The sequence below is a fragment of the Lepidothrix coronata genome, unplaced genomic scaffold, assembly GCF_001604755.1.
Source record: "Lepidothrix coronata isolate B3197 unplaced genomic scaffold, Lepidothrix_coronata-1.0 Scaffold5, whole genome shotgun sequence".
NCBI classification, from domain to species: domain Eukaryota; kingdom Metazoa; phylum Chordata; class Aves; order Passeriformes; family Pipridae; genus Lepidothrix; species Lepidothrix coronata.
The window spans coordinates 7185760-7201391 of NW_016690185.1; positions in this window are offsets into that span (position 1 = coordinate 7185760).

The following is a 15632-nucleotide window of genomic DNA, read 5'->3' on the forward strand; positions in this document are numbered from 1 at the left end:
GGAGTCATCTCAGAGTTGCAGCAGAGTGAAAAACGTTCACCAGACAACACCAAAGTTGAGAGAAAACTTCTGGTTACTGGGAACCTTTTAAGAACTCAGTGCTTCAGGGCTTGATCACAACAGTGTATCTGGGCAAGACAGTTTCTTCATATCCAGGTGCATCTTATTTGCTCCACAACTGGAGTCATCTAGTTAACTGATCTTGAGTGTGGACTCTCCGCTTGAGGCTTCCCAGAGAACTCAGTTGTGCGGTCCCCCTTTGGCAGGAGGAGTGAGCAACCAAGTTTCCTCTCGGTGTCCCAAGGCGAAAAGACCTTTATTTCGAAACTCCCGCAGTTTATATGGGCTCAGGGGGAGGGCAAGAAGAAGGGACGTGATTGGGTCAAGGTCCAGGGAGAAGAGAGTGGCTTAAGGGCTCTACTGACCAATGGGACATACAGGAGGATCGTGTTCCAGTCACAGAACCAGGGACTGGGGAGAGGCGAATGAGACAGCCTCTCCTGTTTGTGCAGGGGCAGAGTCTGCGACTGGGGAGAGGAGACACCATGGTTCCAAATGGAGGGGCCACGTCGGTCAGGGGAAACTACACAGCTCAGGGAGAGAACCCGTACAATAAAAAAATGCAAGTTGTTGTTTTTCTGCTTTGCTTGATTGCCGCTGTAATGGACCCGTTTCTAAAGCTGTTCTTTCCAAGCTTCATAGTCCTGGTGTTTGCCTGCATCTAGTCATAACTTTGTGTTTTGTCTCTGATCCAGGACACCTCTTTCCAGCTGAAATCCTCCATTTTATACCCAGGACCACTGCAGCAACACTTCTTCCCAAGCTTCATCTCTCACTCCTCTATTCTACACAGGGAGATGAATTCCCCCCACACACCCCTCTATGTAAGAGTGGCTATTCTTATAGGTTTAGTTTCTTGACAAAAAAAAGAGAATTAGAAAAAAGACCTTATAAGGAATAAGAAACTGGCCTTAGGAAAATTATCTTCTATTTGAAAAGAAAAAAATGGGTAAAATTCCTAGCTGCTCAAAAATGATGGGGCCTGCCAAAATTTCTATATAATCAACTATATATACACTCGATTTTTATTCTTGACAAATTAAACTGTATATGATATTAGATGTGTATTAATCTGTTGAGCTTTTTAATTAAAAAATAGTCACCACATACAGGCACTTAGTTGGAAGATAATGTCTCTTGGAAAGGTAATACGTTGGCATGCACAAAATTCATATTCTGACACTGCATTTCTAGTGCACAGCCCAGGGAACCCAGATGGTTAGCTACAGATAAAACTACTTGTAGCTAGCAGATCCACACTATACTAAATTTCTCATCTGTGATCTAGGAAACATACTGGGGTAGATAGAAGCAGAGATAGTTATTTACTACTATGGATCATTAGCATTTCCAGGCTGCTGCCTGTTGCCTGGGACATGCTCTCACATATTTTTACAGTTGTGCAGAGATTTTGACAGCTGTAAAAGAGTGTAGCATTGATTTTTGTGCCAAAAATTTTAGGAAGGATTTGGAGGTGAGAAAGAGTTCAGGTCATTAAGCTCTTAAATCAGTGTCAGTGATAGCAGGAACTGAGAGCACTAGAAATATTCAAGGAGAATGCAAAAAAATCTCCAGAGTAAAAACATGTAAGATATGTCTCTGGTTAAAACAATTATGTCATTGCCAAATTTAGCGCAATGAAAATAAAAGTTATTAAGGTTCAGAACATTCCAATTTTTAATGTTCTGTTTATATATGGTCAATCATTTCCAATGGATGAACCTGCCAGGACAGTTTGATGGTTTCTAAAAGGACCCATCACATTTCTTCAGGTTCTGCCTTTGCAAATCACTAGCAGAGTAGCTAATGTAGATGACAACAGCCTGACCTACATTAGGCCTTCACAGAAAATAATCAGTGAAATTCATGCTCAATTAGCTATATTTCTTTCTCTTAAGGAGTTCTTTTCAATATACAAGTTTCCTAATGTGACTGATTCAAGCTGTAAACAATTCAGAAGATGTCTTTCTCTCTGCCAGATGTCTTTTTGCAGCAAATTTCCCAGCAATCAGTCCTTAAGTGATGTCTATCAACTGTTATGGGGAAAAAAAAATCAGAATTTTTAATCATTCCATACTATCATCTTGAAAAAAAAAGAAGTGTAAGCTTATGGTCTTAATAACTTTAAGCGATAAATAACCTACCCAGTTACACACCCAGAAATTTGTGGCATCAAGTATTAGATCAAGAATATTTTACATCATTTAAAGTTGCATCACATCTTACCTTAGTTACATGTTTGTATTTACTTTTTTTCTCTCTCTCTCTCTCTCTCTTTCTTTTTCTTTGCCTTTCCAATAAATTCAGTACATTTTTGTCATTTACGATGAACTATTAGTAGTCATAAAATGTTAACAATTAGTAAATTTGTATCTATATGATACCTGTATTGCACACAATACAGGGTTGGTACTGGAGGCAGCATAGCATTAAAAAGGAGAATGTACTCTATGATTTCTCTCCCCTCCCAACATACCTCTGTTTTAAATAGTGAAGAAACCTTTACACAGGGATGTTTAGTAAAAAATATGAATGATATATTTTTTGATAGGACTGATATATCCCACAGTTAAAAGCTCCTGAATACATATGACTGAGACATCTGAATTCTGGTGGTATTTACTGGACTGTGCTTTTCCTTTGCAAGGTCAATATGGAAGGCAGAGTGGTAAAACTTCATTTTGGGGAACACAACAATCATGAATGTTGCCCACACAGACAGAGCCATAGTAGGCCCTAACACACAGAAGGCAGGAAGTCAGCTTGAGACTGCTTCAGCTCAGAACTAGGAACAAGCAGAGCCATCTTCCCTCTTCCTCCTCTGATCTACTTTGTGCATCGTGTCTTCCCCTTTGCTGGGTGAGGAAGTCAGCAGGAGTCCTCCAAACAGCAATAGTGAGATGAACAAGGACAAGCCACAGCATTGCCTCATTGCTCATTGTTTCTATCATGTTCAGAGCAGAGTCAAATGGGGCACAATCAGACCATGCTATTGCTATCAATGCTTTCTGACACTTGCGCCTCTCAGCCCCATCTGAAAGGTGTGGACCCTGTGAGGGTCCTTTTGTGAACCCTCACAACAGCACTGAGTTAGACCTTGAAATTACTGAAAAAAGAGGCAGAACCCAGGCAGCTTCAGAGGAAGTGTCCCAGTTTTAGTGTGAATATAAAACTGAGTACACCTCAAATTAGCCATCTAAGAACCAAGCATGTTCCAAGATAGGTCTCAGTGCAAGAGAGAGAGAGAGTACCAGAAGGCCACCAGCTCATATTAAGAGTGGATCTAAAATGCACGGAATGAGTTGAACTCTGAAGATGCTCACTTCTCTCTTTGCCTCTCCTTGGATTACAGAAAGAGCTCACCCAACAGAGTAAGCACCTAACAGACAGAGAGTCACTGCTATATCCAATATAATCCACCCTAACTGTATATCCTTGCCTTCAACAAGATGACTAGTGGAAAGAGGGTTTATTCATTAACCAAACCTTTGAGCAGGCAGGTTTTTCCATTAAATTGCTTCTTTCTATTTTATTTTGTAGAAAGCAGCAGTTTGGTGTTCAAATATTGCACTATTTCTCTGCTCATTCCCTAAAGCAAAGACATGTATACATTGTAAAGAATTGCATAGGCAATTAACTTATTCCAGTTTTCCTGAGAATAATAAATAAATCACTTTGGTAGGAATTAAATGTTATTTTCAGTAGTCTCAAACATTTTGGCCATTTGTTGTGTGTTCATGTCAGGTTTTGCTGCTTCATGACCTTTGTGACATCAAAAGACACTCTTTTGTTATTTGGCCACATCAGCAAATCGGAAACTTATGTCTTGATCGTGAGTTCCTATTGTTCACCAGGACTCTGTATTATACCTTCCTCAGTCAATTCTCTTGTGGGAACAAAATGCATGTCTTAATTTTAACTGATAAAACGCATAGGCAACTGTTCTTTAAACTGTAATTATTAGGCCTGAACAAGCATCCATTGATGACGGCTACATTGTTGGTATCCTGGTGAGATCACTTGGAAAGCCAGTGGTTAGTGGTGTACAACAGTATGCTAAAATGCCCAGAGGAATTAGGACACTTTCTTAGCGTTGCCTCTAAACTTTTCTTATTGGCTTGCCTTTTCTTGTATATGCCACTCATAATTAACTACAGCAAAAGAGGGTCCAGCAAGGAAAAGCAATTTATCTGAAAGCCTCTATTCTTTTCTCAAAATGTATGAAGGCTTATTTTGTACTTCCAGCTGGTCAGCATTTCCTTTTTGTTTGCTGAATAATGATATGATTGTCTCAAATAATGGAAGAGCTTCTAGGGAAGCTCAAAGATGGTATAAATTTGCACTCATCTTTGTTGTAGTAGCTTCTATACTGGTAAGGAGTCACTGCCCTTCCTGCCTAGAAGTGAGAAGCATGAATTGAATTAATAGATATTTTAGCAGCTGTCTCATGTGATCAAAAAAAAAAAAAAAAATATTAGGAACTTTGGATCTTTTTGGCAAGAAAATAGCCAGTAAGTTTTATCATGCATATAATGCCATCTACGCCAGTATCCTGCATTCCTTTGTAGGAAAGTAATTTCTTCCTTCATCAGTTGGAGCCAACTTGTTGCTTCCAGTTTTCTTGAGGACATTTCTTAGTGTTGGGGAAAATTCTGTAGTTGTCCAGCTTCTGCACCAGGCAGTGTTTGACATGGTAACATTGTCTAAAAGGATCGTGTATGCAACAAGTGAAACATATTAAAAGAAGTAAAAGACTGTGTAAGGGACAAGTATGCAGATCAAAAGCTCTTCCACAGAAATTATGAGCCCTCAGAGTAAGTTTGAAAGGCCTGTGCATGGCTGATTTTCCATGTAAGCCTTTAGAAACTGGTCAAAGATTGATGCCTTGCATTGGACTGAGGAGGAATCCGCTCTCTGTAAACAAAATTAACAGGTATGACTGAGACTCGGGCTTGCAGGAATTTGTATTTCCCCAGCTATATTTTGCTTTTTAAATGTTACTGACAAGTTCCCTTTAAAAAAAGGACAAACACTCCCATAGACACAAACATAAAAAGACAATGTTGCTCTCCTCTTAACCATACCTTCACTGGAGTGTCTAAATATTTGGTCTGGACTACTTCATCATTGCCTCGTCCTGGGTCCCAAATGTCAAAGATAAACCAAGGCTGAACAAAAGTCCACTGAAGTCAGTAGAAATCCCTTCAGTAACTTTAGTGAGCACTGGATGCAGATGTTAACTTACAGGTCATTGCCAAAAAGAGATACCTGCTGCTCTCAGTAATACATTGACTTACTAAATGCTTACATCTTTATTAAACAAACAAACAAACAAAACGCAAAAACCAAAGTGAAATTTTTGGACTGAAAAGGAAAACTCTGGAAAATAGTATTTATTGCAAAGGGAAGTATTGTTTAATACATAGCATTTCAGTGATTACACTGATGCCTTGCCTTCCCAGTACGCATGCACTTGCCAAATGTGCAAAATCCATATTCAAAGCTATTTTGAAGTTAAACAAATCAAAGATGTTTGTAAATGTGCAAGCAGTTCCATCTCCTGTGCCCTAAAGTTAGCCTAACCAAGGTTATTCAAACTGAATTTCAAGTGACTGTTTCTGGCTTAATACCTCCTTCTGTTAATTTTTAGCAGTTTAAAGTAATTATTTTGGCAGAAAGTATAAAACAATGGAAACAGACCTTTCACAGTGGGCAAATGACAAACACTTATGAACTCTCCCAGGCCTGACAGCAAGCACTGCCTAAAGTGCTGTTGGTTACAGAGATGACAAAGCTTCTTCTTATCTCCGGGTTTACAAAATGATCTACATTATCTTGATTTTCTCCTCAATGAATTAAGTATTTTACAACATTTCATTAAAGGTAAGGGGAAACAGTATAGTGAACTGTTAGCAGGTACAAAATGTTTCTTTTGCTTAAATAAGTATCCCACATAAAGGTTGTTTGGAGTCACTGTTTAACAAGAAGGAAATAACATTAGACTTTAAAAAAAACAAGTCTCACAGCACAGATAAATGAAAATTTCAGTGATTAGCTGTGTATTGAATGCAGTAGATGTAGCTGGCTAAGACAGAGCTCACAACATCTAAGAAATGATCAAGAGCAAGAAGAATTTTTTTTCCCAAGTCAAAGATTTAAAAGATTTTTCCTTGCATACCTTAAACAGAATTTTTCATGTTGTGTTTGCTGTCTGTTTCTCATAGGTTACTAACCAGGTATCGTATCATTGTGGTTCACCTGTTGACCCAGACTGCCATGTAATAATTCTTTTCAATTAAACCTCTTGGAGAAGTGATTAGAATGGGTGAATTATTTTAAACAAATTCCCAAACACGTTTATATCCTTTCTCCACATAGGTCAAATGTGTTATCTTCCTTATCTTCTCAAATAAATCATGTAAGAGATGGTTATAAATCAGAATGGTAAATCTAAGGATGAAATATTATGGACACCTCCCTTTCACCCCTTTACTCTGCACTAGAGATACTCTAGGAGAAAAGATACTAACAGAAGGGAATTTCCCTTCTATCTGTCACTGCAGGCTAATCCCCTCAAAGCATTTTGTTAGACTTGTTCTCCCATTTGAGATGTCAAAGCTTCATTGACTAGTAGTTATTCAGCATTTGCCAACCTTTCTCACCTTTCCAGATCCGTGCTGGGGTTAGGACACTCCTTACACATAATGCTTTGGCACTGGAATGGCATATTAATCACTCAGAGAAACACTATAAAGCAATGTATCTGGAATCATTTCAAAGTTAGTAAAGCAAATAAAAAGCTGTCTTGATTGCCAGTGAGAATAAGATATCACTGTCACAGAGATCACCTGAGATCCTACGTGTACTCTGTATTTAAGTTGCTTGTATTTGGCAGGATTTGAGGCAGAATACAGATATGGATATGACAGAACTGGAGAAAAGCTCACGAGGGGCATCAACATACCAGCTTCCATGAAATTACAGACATAGATATGTGGATAATGAGCTTCAGCTTCCTACTTAGCCTTGCAGATGCACGATCCATCGGCGATAACATTTAGTGGTGCAGCACCACAGCAAATGCAGCTATGAGTGTAGATGCACGTGTTTCTGTACCTCTGTGAATGGTGTACATATTCCTTTCCACCTTACCATCAGTCTTATACCCTCTTATGAAGGCCTTCAGTGTCTACTTTTGAATCTGAGATCATACAAACAATCCACAATTGTGTGCATAGTTGAATAGCAGTCATTTTTGCAGAATTCATCATGTCTGGGAAAAGTTTTTCATAATTTCTTCTTGATGATAAGGGAAACCACCTCCTATGTTGTGTTAATAACATTTGTGCCTACAGCAGCCCTTGAAAGACAGATGAGATCTTCAGTTGGAGTATACAGGGAACTCTTAACACTCATTTGTTTCATTGTTCACTATTCACTTTTTGCTTTTTAGTAATCTTAACACTATAACCCAGATTGTATTGGTCTGGCATCAGGGCTAGCTTGAATAATGAAAACTACAGAAAATGAGTACATAGCTGTGCACTTTGGAAAAGGTATGGAAAGAGAGATTAGATACACTGTTTTGACACTGTTCAGTGTTCAGATTCAGTAAGTTGTGGCAGAACCACAGCATATATTTTTGACATCTGTCTCAATTTAAAGTTGCCAAGTGGCTACATGGTTCACTCTGACTTAAAGTAACTAGTTCATATATTTAATTTTATTCGCTTTTCAAAAACTGTGCCTTATTTCTAGCTTAAATTGCTTTAGTTTCAACTCCTAGCCACAGACCTTCCTACACCTTTATCTACATCTCTATCTGATAAAGGAGCCCTTTACTATCATAGACATGTTTCCCAGGCAGGCATTTTTAGATCCTAGTCAGCTGAAGTCTCACCTTGATGCCTTAAGGTCCATCTGGTTTTTTGATTTTTCTAATTTTTATAAGTTTTACAAGTTATAGAGTAGAAGTAGATTTAGAAGCAGCAGCACTTATTCTCTTACCCTTAGCACAGAAACTACACATATTCTCCAACCCTTTTATCCCAGTTCCCCATATCAATACCCCTGAATTCCAGTAGAAATGTTTAGTCTCTAAGATAGACCTCTTCTGTTTGAGGACATCTAATCCTGGCCTGAACTGCAAAAGTACAGTCAAGAACTGGGTGACCATGTGCCCCCTGTACCCTGAAGAAGATGAAGAATGATGAAGAAAGGGTCTCAGAGACCCCAGCCCCAATTCCCAAGGGACATGACTGAGGGTGGACCAGGGCAAAAGCTGGGAGGTGGAAAAATCTGGGATTGGACGGGTAATATTATAAATTGTAACATCTGTAACAGAGGGTTTGCATGTGTTTTGTAACTTTATGCCTATGCACAAATTAAACCCTTTCCTTATCTCACCTCCAAAACTAAGTTGTCTCCGAGTTTTTTTCTCCCTGAGTTTTCTTTTAGGCATCACCTTCCTATACTTTGGTCTTGAAGCATCAACTGCCATTATTGAAAAAGAAACTGATTAAGTTAGTGGTATATTAACACTTAAAACTGACTAAGATACAAACAGCTAATAAACATTTGTGAGTTAGCAGCACACCAAGTAAAAAGAGGAAATTGAAAGCCCTCCAGAGGTAATTTAGAAATGTTTTTTCTTGTTGTCTGCATCCTAATCCTGAAATAGCACTGAAGCTGTTCTGCTAACAGCAACCTCTAAAGATTATGTCCCATTCAAGATCCACAGCCAAGCACGGCTTGGCTTTATTTTTATTCATTGTACTTGAAAACAATCAATTTTTATTCATTGTATTTTCATTGCTAGAATATTAGCTCTACCAATATCAACTTGATCGAGCCAACCGCAAATCTGGACCAAACTGGCTCCCAGCTTGACAACTCTTTAATGCAGTGGATTCATGAAAGCACTAACTTCCTGATTTTCATATATTTGTCTGTGACAGGAAAAAGACAGCTGAGAAGCTGAGCACCAGGATGTTAGCTGCAGGATAAACAAATTGTATCTGTCTCTGAAGCTGTAGATCTGAAGATTTCTTAACAAATTCCATCACAAATATACACCAGTTTTCAGTCAAAACTCATACCTACCTTAGTATACCTGGTCACTTATCCTGAGATAGAGTATACAGTGCAGATCAAATGTATCCACACAGGAATATGTTATTTCAACCCTGCTATATTAAATGGATTTTCTTGTCTAACTATCTGTGGTTTTATGCAGGAATGTGAATTGCATAAACAAAGGTACATTTCCTGCACAGAAAGGCAGAAGACTGTATTTTTGTGTGTCTGAATCATTTCTTCCTGTGATATTAGGCACATCTTTATTATTAAAAAAAAAATTCTCTGTATACCAGTTGTAGATAATGTTTTACTGTTATGGAAAAGATAATAAGCCATAAAACCTTCATTTCTGGAAAATACTGCGCATTTTGAACATGGTTAGTCATGAACCAGCACAAAGAAGTAATGTGTACTTCCTTTCCCTTCCTGTGCTTGGAAAAAATTATGATGAACCAGATTAGAACTGTGAAATCACTTTGCCTCTTTTATATACTGTCATTGCTTTGATGGATGAATAGCTATGAAGATAAGTGCATCTATGCCACATACCTCCGCTCCCTTCTCCACCCTACTCCCTACACTAAAGTTCTGATTCAAATGCAGCCCAGCTCCTCTGGGGCTGTGCAGGAAATTGCCACCCAGAGATTTCAGTAGTGTTTGCAGTCAACACCACCAAAGAAGGAGATAAAGGTCTGTTTGGAGGGATTGTCTTGAACTGCTCTTTTCACTCATTCAGTAACAGCTGTCTTAAGACTGCTTGTGATCTGCCATCTCATTATTGTCAAAGTTTCTGGCATTATACACAATTCGTTTTTGCTTTCTGTACAGTCAACATGTGTGTAAATATACACATAGCATTTCTCACAGTGAAAAAAACACTGCAGAAGTGAAATTTCATTTTAATAGAAATAGCAGAAGTAACATCATGTAACACCTTCACTAGAATTTCTACAGCTGCCCTGTGATATCTGCCTGATATATTACAGGAATCCCTCCTCAGTGTGAGACACTGAGGCCCTTCCTTGTAATTCACTTCTCAATAGATATATAAAACTTTTTATGAAGCAGCTGTTTGAAAAGCAGGTTGATGAGAAGTGACCCTAGAATTTAGTTCAGTAATTAGTTGTTATTCTTTCTATGATTACCACAAGGAAAGTTTACTTTTCTAGAGCATATACCCTGGTATGTTCTAACATTGTAAGCACAGTAAAGTCATAACCCTTCTAGACAATCTTCCTTTAGCAAGAGATATTTATCAGACCATTCAGTCGTTGGCTGTACTATACACAGAGCTAGAAAACTTGGCTAGAGACAGAAGTGATCACTTTCAAATGCAAAAAGAAGGAAGGAAAAAATAAAAACAAATCTCCCAAAAACAGAAATACCAGCCTGAGGAGAAGAGGGGAATCAAGGGGGTTAAAATGAGGAGTCCATGAAGAAGCCAAGGTGAACCATACATGCTTTTGAGAGCGGAACTTGTTACCCTGAACTACCCCTTAGGTTGACTCAGAGATGAAGTTTCAGGTAGAAGCATTAGGAAAGTTGCCATGAAGCACACAAGCTCCATGCAGCAGCTGTGGAGATGATGCTAGCTGATAAGTGTGGAAAATGCCTTGGGGAGTTATAGCAATGCCATAGCTGTGACCTCTATGCTGAGCAGCTTCTGAGCAGGCAGATTTATGCTCCTACTTCCACTGTTAAATGAGAAACTTGGTACCTCTTATGTTCCTCAGAAAACTAGAGATATGCCCACTTAGACAGAGATTTTTGCTTCTTTTCATTCTAAAGACAAACTGGTGCCCCAGTGCTCCCAGAGAAATGTGAAAGGTAGAGAACAAGCAGCACCTTCTGCTTTCCCTGCCTGTGAAGCCCAGAGGTAGAAGCAATAAGGATGAAAACTGGAAAATGGCTCCTACAGCTACCTGGTGTTAAGAACTCTATTTTAATGTTCAGATGAAGATTTCCTAGTTTAGACAAAACAAAGTGGGTTTTTCCTTATTTCACTCAGATTTGTTGAAAAGCACTGTTTAATGGCAGCTAAGACAGGTTCTTCTCTCAGAAGGCACAAACACGGGAACAAAAGCAGTTCAAATCCTTAACACTACTGAAAACTTATGTGCTTCTTGCAAAGGACTGCAAGGGAGCCAGGATAGCCTGCAGCAGAGGAATGAGCAGGAGCAAGAGCAGAGATGACATTGGCTCGTCCACGAATGTGCATCCTTGCCAAGAGGCTTTTTCAGGTTTCAGACACAGAGTGCCTCTGTGCTTGCACAAGAGTCAATGTTTTTCCGTCCCACACGTGGCAGCATTGAGGCAATAATCTGTTGAGCATTTGCTACTGGATTTGTGCCCCTATATGAGGAGGGATGACTGGTACATGTTCAATGGTGGTAGCTGAGGAGCGACGAGAAAGCCAACTTTTTTTTAATTCCATCCCTAGCATTAACCAAAACACAAACTTTGGGCCCTCTAGTCTTCTGGAGAGCCCCTCAGCTTCAGTGCCAGAAGCAGGGAGGCAGGCAGCCTCTAGTAGCTCTTCCCTGAGGAGGCTATAGGATGATCCAGATGAGCCATCACTCTGATCCAGAGTATAGGAGGAGTAATCATAAATTTAATCCCCTGTTCTTCTAATATTAGCATTTTTTTACAATGGACACATCCCTGCTAACATATATAATTTGCTACATAAATAATTACATAAATAATTATTAATTATTTCAAAATCCTTTTCATATATTGTTTCCTTTACAATGTGGTAGGGAGCTGCGTTAGAGAGGTTGTGGTAGAAACATTTCTGGTGTTTATCGTTTATTCTGAATTCAGCTAGACTTTCTTTTCTCACATAGTTAAAAAAAAAGAAGAAACCCAAACAAACAAACAAACATCTGGGTCCTGTTACTACTGGAGAAAGGGAGGTCATGCACTTCTGGTCTCCAGCCTTGGAAAGGCCCAGGAAGAAAGTGGCACTGGATTCCAATCCTGACCATACTTAAAGAAAGTCTTTTGGCTCCGATCATAGTTAGAAAGCAAAAGGATTTAAAAACATTTGTAATTGCAAAAGCATTTTAAAATAAATAATTTGGCAAATCTTGAGTATAAATAATTTAACCTCTCATGACTGTGAAATTGCATAGTATAACATAGGCATTTCTTACTAATCCAGTACTCCTTAATGCATTCATTTTATTGTCTTTCTTGCTTAAAATTATCTATAAAACTCCACCACTTTCCCTTCTTTGTGGTGTTCACATCATATATAAACTGTTCCAACTGTTCATGGTTTATAGTTTTGTTAAAAATCCTTAACAGAAGTTACAGAGAGATCCAATACCGCAACAAATGTACTCTGTTCTCCATGCTTAAATACATAAAACCCACAATCGTGTTTCCTAAGTGCCTAAATTTTTCATCCAGAATAGTTATTTTTCTGTGTTACTTCATACCATTCCTGAGTGGCAGAAAAATGAAAAAATATGTGTTTATCTGCCTAAAATAACCAAGAGATGGCAGCACTCCATTCAACCCAAATTTGACCTGTCATATAATCTATATAATTGCAGTACGACAGACAAGGCAAGTGGTAAATACAAGGGAAATAGAAGAGGCAGCTCCGTGCATCATTTCATGTGTCATTCTCTCTGTTTGCCATGGTGGGGCTGAGAATCACAGAAATGATGGAAAGTTCTTGACTAAATGGGGAGAACAAGGAGGTTCATGACAATTGTGTTTCTTCCTGGTCCATTGTCTATTGATGGCAGCAACATTTGCTGAGGTCCTGAAGCCTTTCCTTGCATTTGAAAGCATTCGGAAAATATTGTAACCATGAGGAAAGGTATTAAGATAAGACACATAGTGAACACATTCCAAACTGGATTAATCATAATTTTTTTAAAAAAAAGACCACTGAAATTTTCACACATACTATAGTAGATAAAATTGCATACAGCATTCTTTCCTTCCTCTTTTAAATGCCAGAGTGGAATTAACTCCCCCTAATTCTCCTAAATCTTCATACACTACTCTCTGACAGTGCAGACTACAAATTATTAGGTGCTTTGTCTCAGTTTGCCAAGGTGCAAATGGCTATATGGAGAGATCTTATTCTGTGTGGAGAACAGAGTGCTAAGGCATTTGAAATCAATCTTGAAGCAGCTACGACCTGACAATGTTACATTTTACGTATTTTGGTCTACAGAAATCTTTGGATGCCTTTTAAGCTTCCTTACAAATGTCCAGGCATGCTCTGATACTGACAATCACTGCCAGAGCTAGACTCAAATATTTTTCCTTGCATGACAAACATGGATGCATCCACAAAAGGTAAACTTTCTTTGCACTTAAATGGCTATGTTTATCTTGCATGTTCAGTAGGTTGATTCCACTCTGGGTTTTGCAGTACATGTTTGGGCAATCACTCTATTTGGCATTATATTTTTCCCATACATTCTTTCACTACTAAAAGGCGGGAGGTTGTAAATTAGCATACAATAAATATCGTGTTACAAAATCTTAGTAGATATAAAGTACCTGTCGTTTATACCAAGTCAGCTCTGTAAAATCGCTGCTTATGTTTGACTGAGTCAGTCACCATGACAACAAAATTAAAAAGGCATATCACCACTAGGATGCTAGAGCAAGACAGCTTGCATTCATATACAAAAACCATGGTGTGGTAATTAAATCTCAACTTTTAAAAACATGAAGAATCCCATGGATGAAGGTCCTCACTTTTCCTTTCCTTTTCCTCCTTTCCTAGACACCCTGTCAGAAGCACACTTTGCAGCTTTCTGTCTCCCAGCTCACTCTTCCTACACAGAGGGACTTTCCGCCATACTTAAGCACAGGCATTAGTGGCTTTAGCTAACACAGGGAATGTTAAAGGAGACTGATGGCTGTTTCAGATAAGGCCAAATTGAATATTTAGGTTTACCCACTTTGAAATAGATTTAGCTTGTGGGATGTTGCAAATGAAATCCCTAATTTATTTATATTTAGCATAGATGAAATAGCTGATGGTCCTTTCCCATTATAGAAGACTCTACCTTTTATAAGCCATTAACTTTACCAAGAAAACATTTCTTTCACTCTGTTTTTGAGCAAAGATTTCATAACAGAGACCACTCTCAAGAGACTGTCTTTCCACTTAAAAGTCACCATTTAAATAAAGCAAAATACAGCTGGCAGCACTCTGTGAGGAAGTACTCTGTGTGACACTGGTGGGATCTTTGATTATCACAGGCTCTCGGGATTCTGCTGCTAGGTGTCTTCTGAAAGGCAGCCTCCAAGCAGCATTACATCCTCAATGCCACGTCAGACAAGTGCCTGCTGGACTTGCCTCAGACTTCACACATACATAGGTTCAGGGAAGTCCAGGAATACTTTACAGCTTTACCACTCAGCATATAAGCCAAAGACAAGCAGAGTTTCTATAAGAGGAATATGTAGCCCCTTAGATGCCAAGGAAGGAAAAAAAAAGGGAAAAAGAGAAATTTTTGACAGAATGGAGTAGAAGATACCTTCAGAGGAATGAAGTCAAGCTTCAGAGTGTAGCTGCTCGGACAGCACGAGTGGAGCCATGCCTTGGCAGGTTACAGCACACATTCCCCCAGGGCAGCAGCATATGCTAGTAGGAGCTGGCCTCCCCCATGCACAGTCCCTCCTGATGTTACCACTGGATTTTTTATGAGCTTCTCTAGAGTGATGGTTACCCCCACACATTTCTCCTCCACAATTTTCTCTGTAGTCTCCACCATCAACCTTTATCCCTTCTGAGCTTAACTTGCACGACACTGCAAGAGGTGTCGTGAGGTAAAATGATACATTTGATGTTCATTATCTGAAATTCTGATCTATTTACTTTGGAGTAGGTGGGGGAAATAGAGGTATTTGAGGGAACCTGTAAAGTTCAAGAAAGTGCTTGAGGATTAATATGCGAGACAGGATAAAAGAAATTTTGCCAAAGAAAACATAATCAGGCCAAGTGCAAATGAATGCTGAGATTGGGCTGGGAGGGACTGCATGGGCAGAGAAAGGCTTTTAGATTAGCTCAGAGGGTGAGGAAAAAGTATAGGAATGACTGGAAGATGAGCAACAGGAAAGAAGGAGTGTGTTGGCCCATGTGTCAATGAATCGGCTGTTGGCAGCACAAAAAAGTTAAGGAGCAGCTTGTAGTCTCTGACTATTTGTAGCCTGATTCCTAAACCAAAGAAGAAATCCAGAGCAGCACTGGATACCAGACTACACCTCTGAGCCATCAGAGCCTTTCACTAGCACTAAGGAAAATAGATTATTGATGCTGGCAAGGACATGTGTTCTAAAAACAGACAAGGAGATTGCAGCCTAATCCAAATCCAAACAGAAGCGAGTTGTCTAAAGCCAAATTCTTTTTACAGTCCCTTAATTTCACTACAAAATTGCTTTCCTTTAAGTTCTAAATTGTGTAGTATTTGAGCCAATCTAGCTAACCCCTGCTTACAAGAGCAGTCTGTCTATGC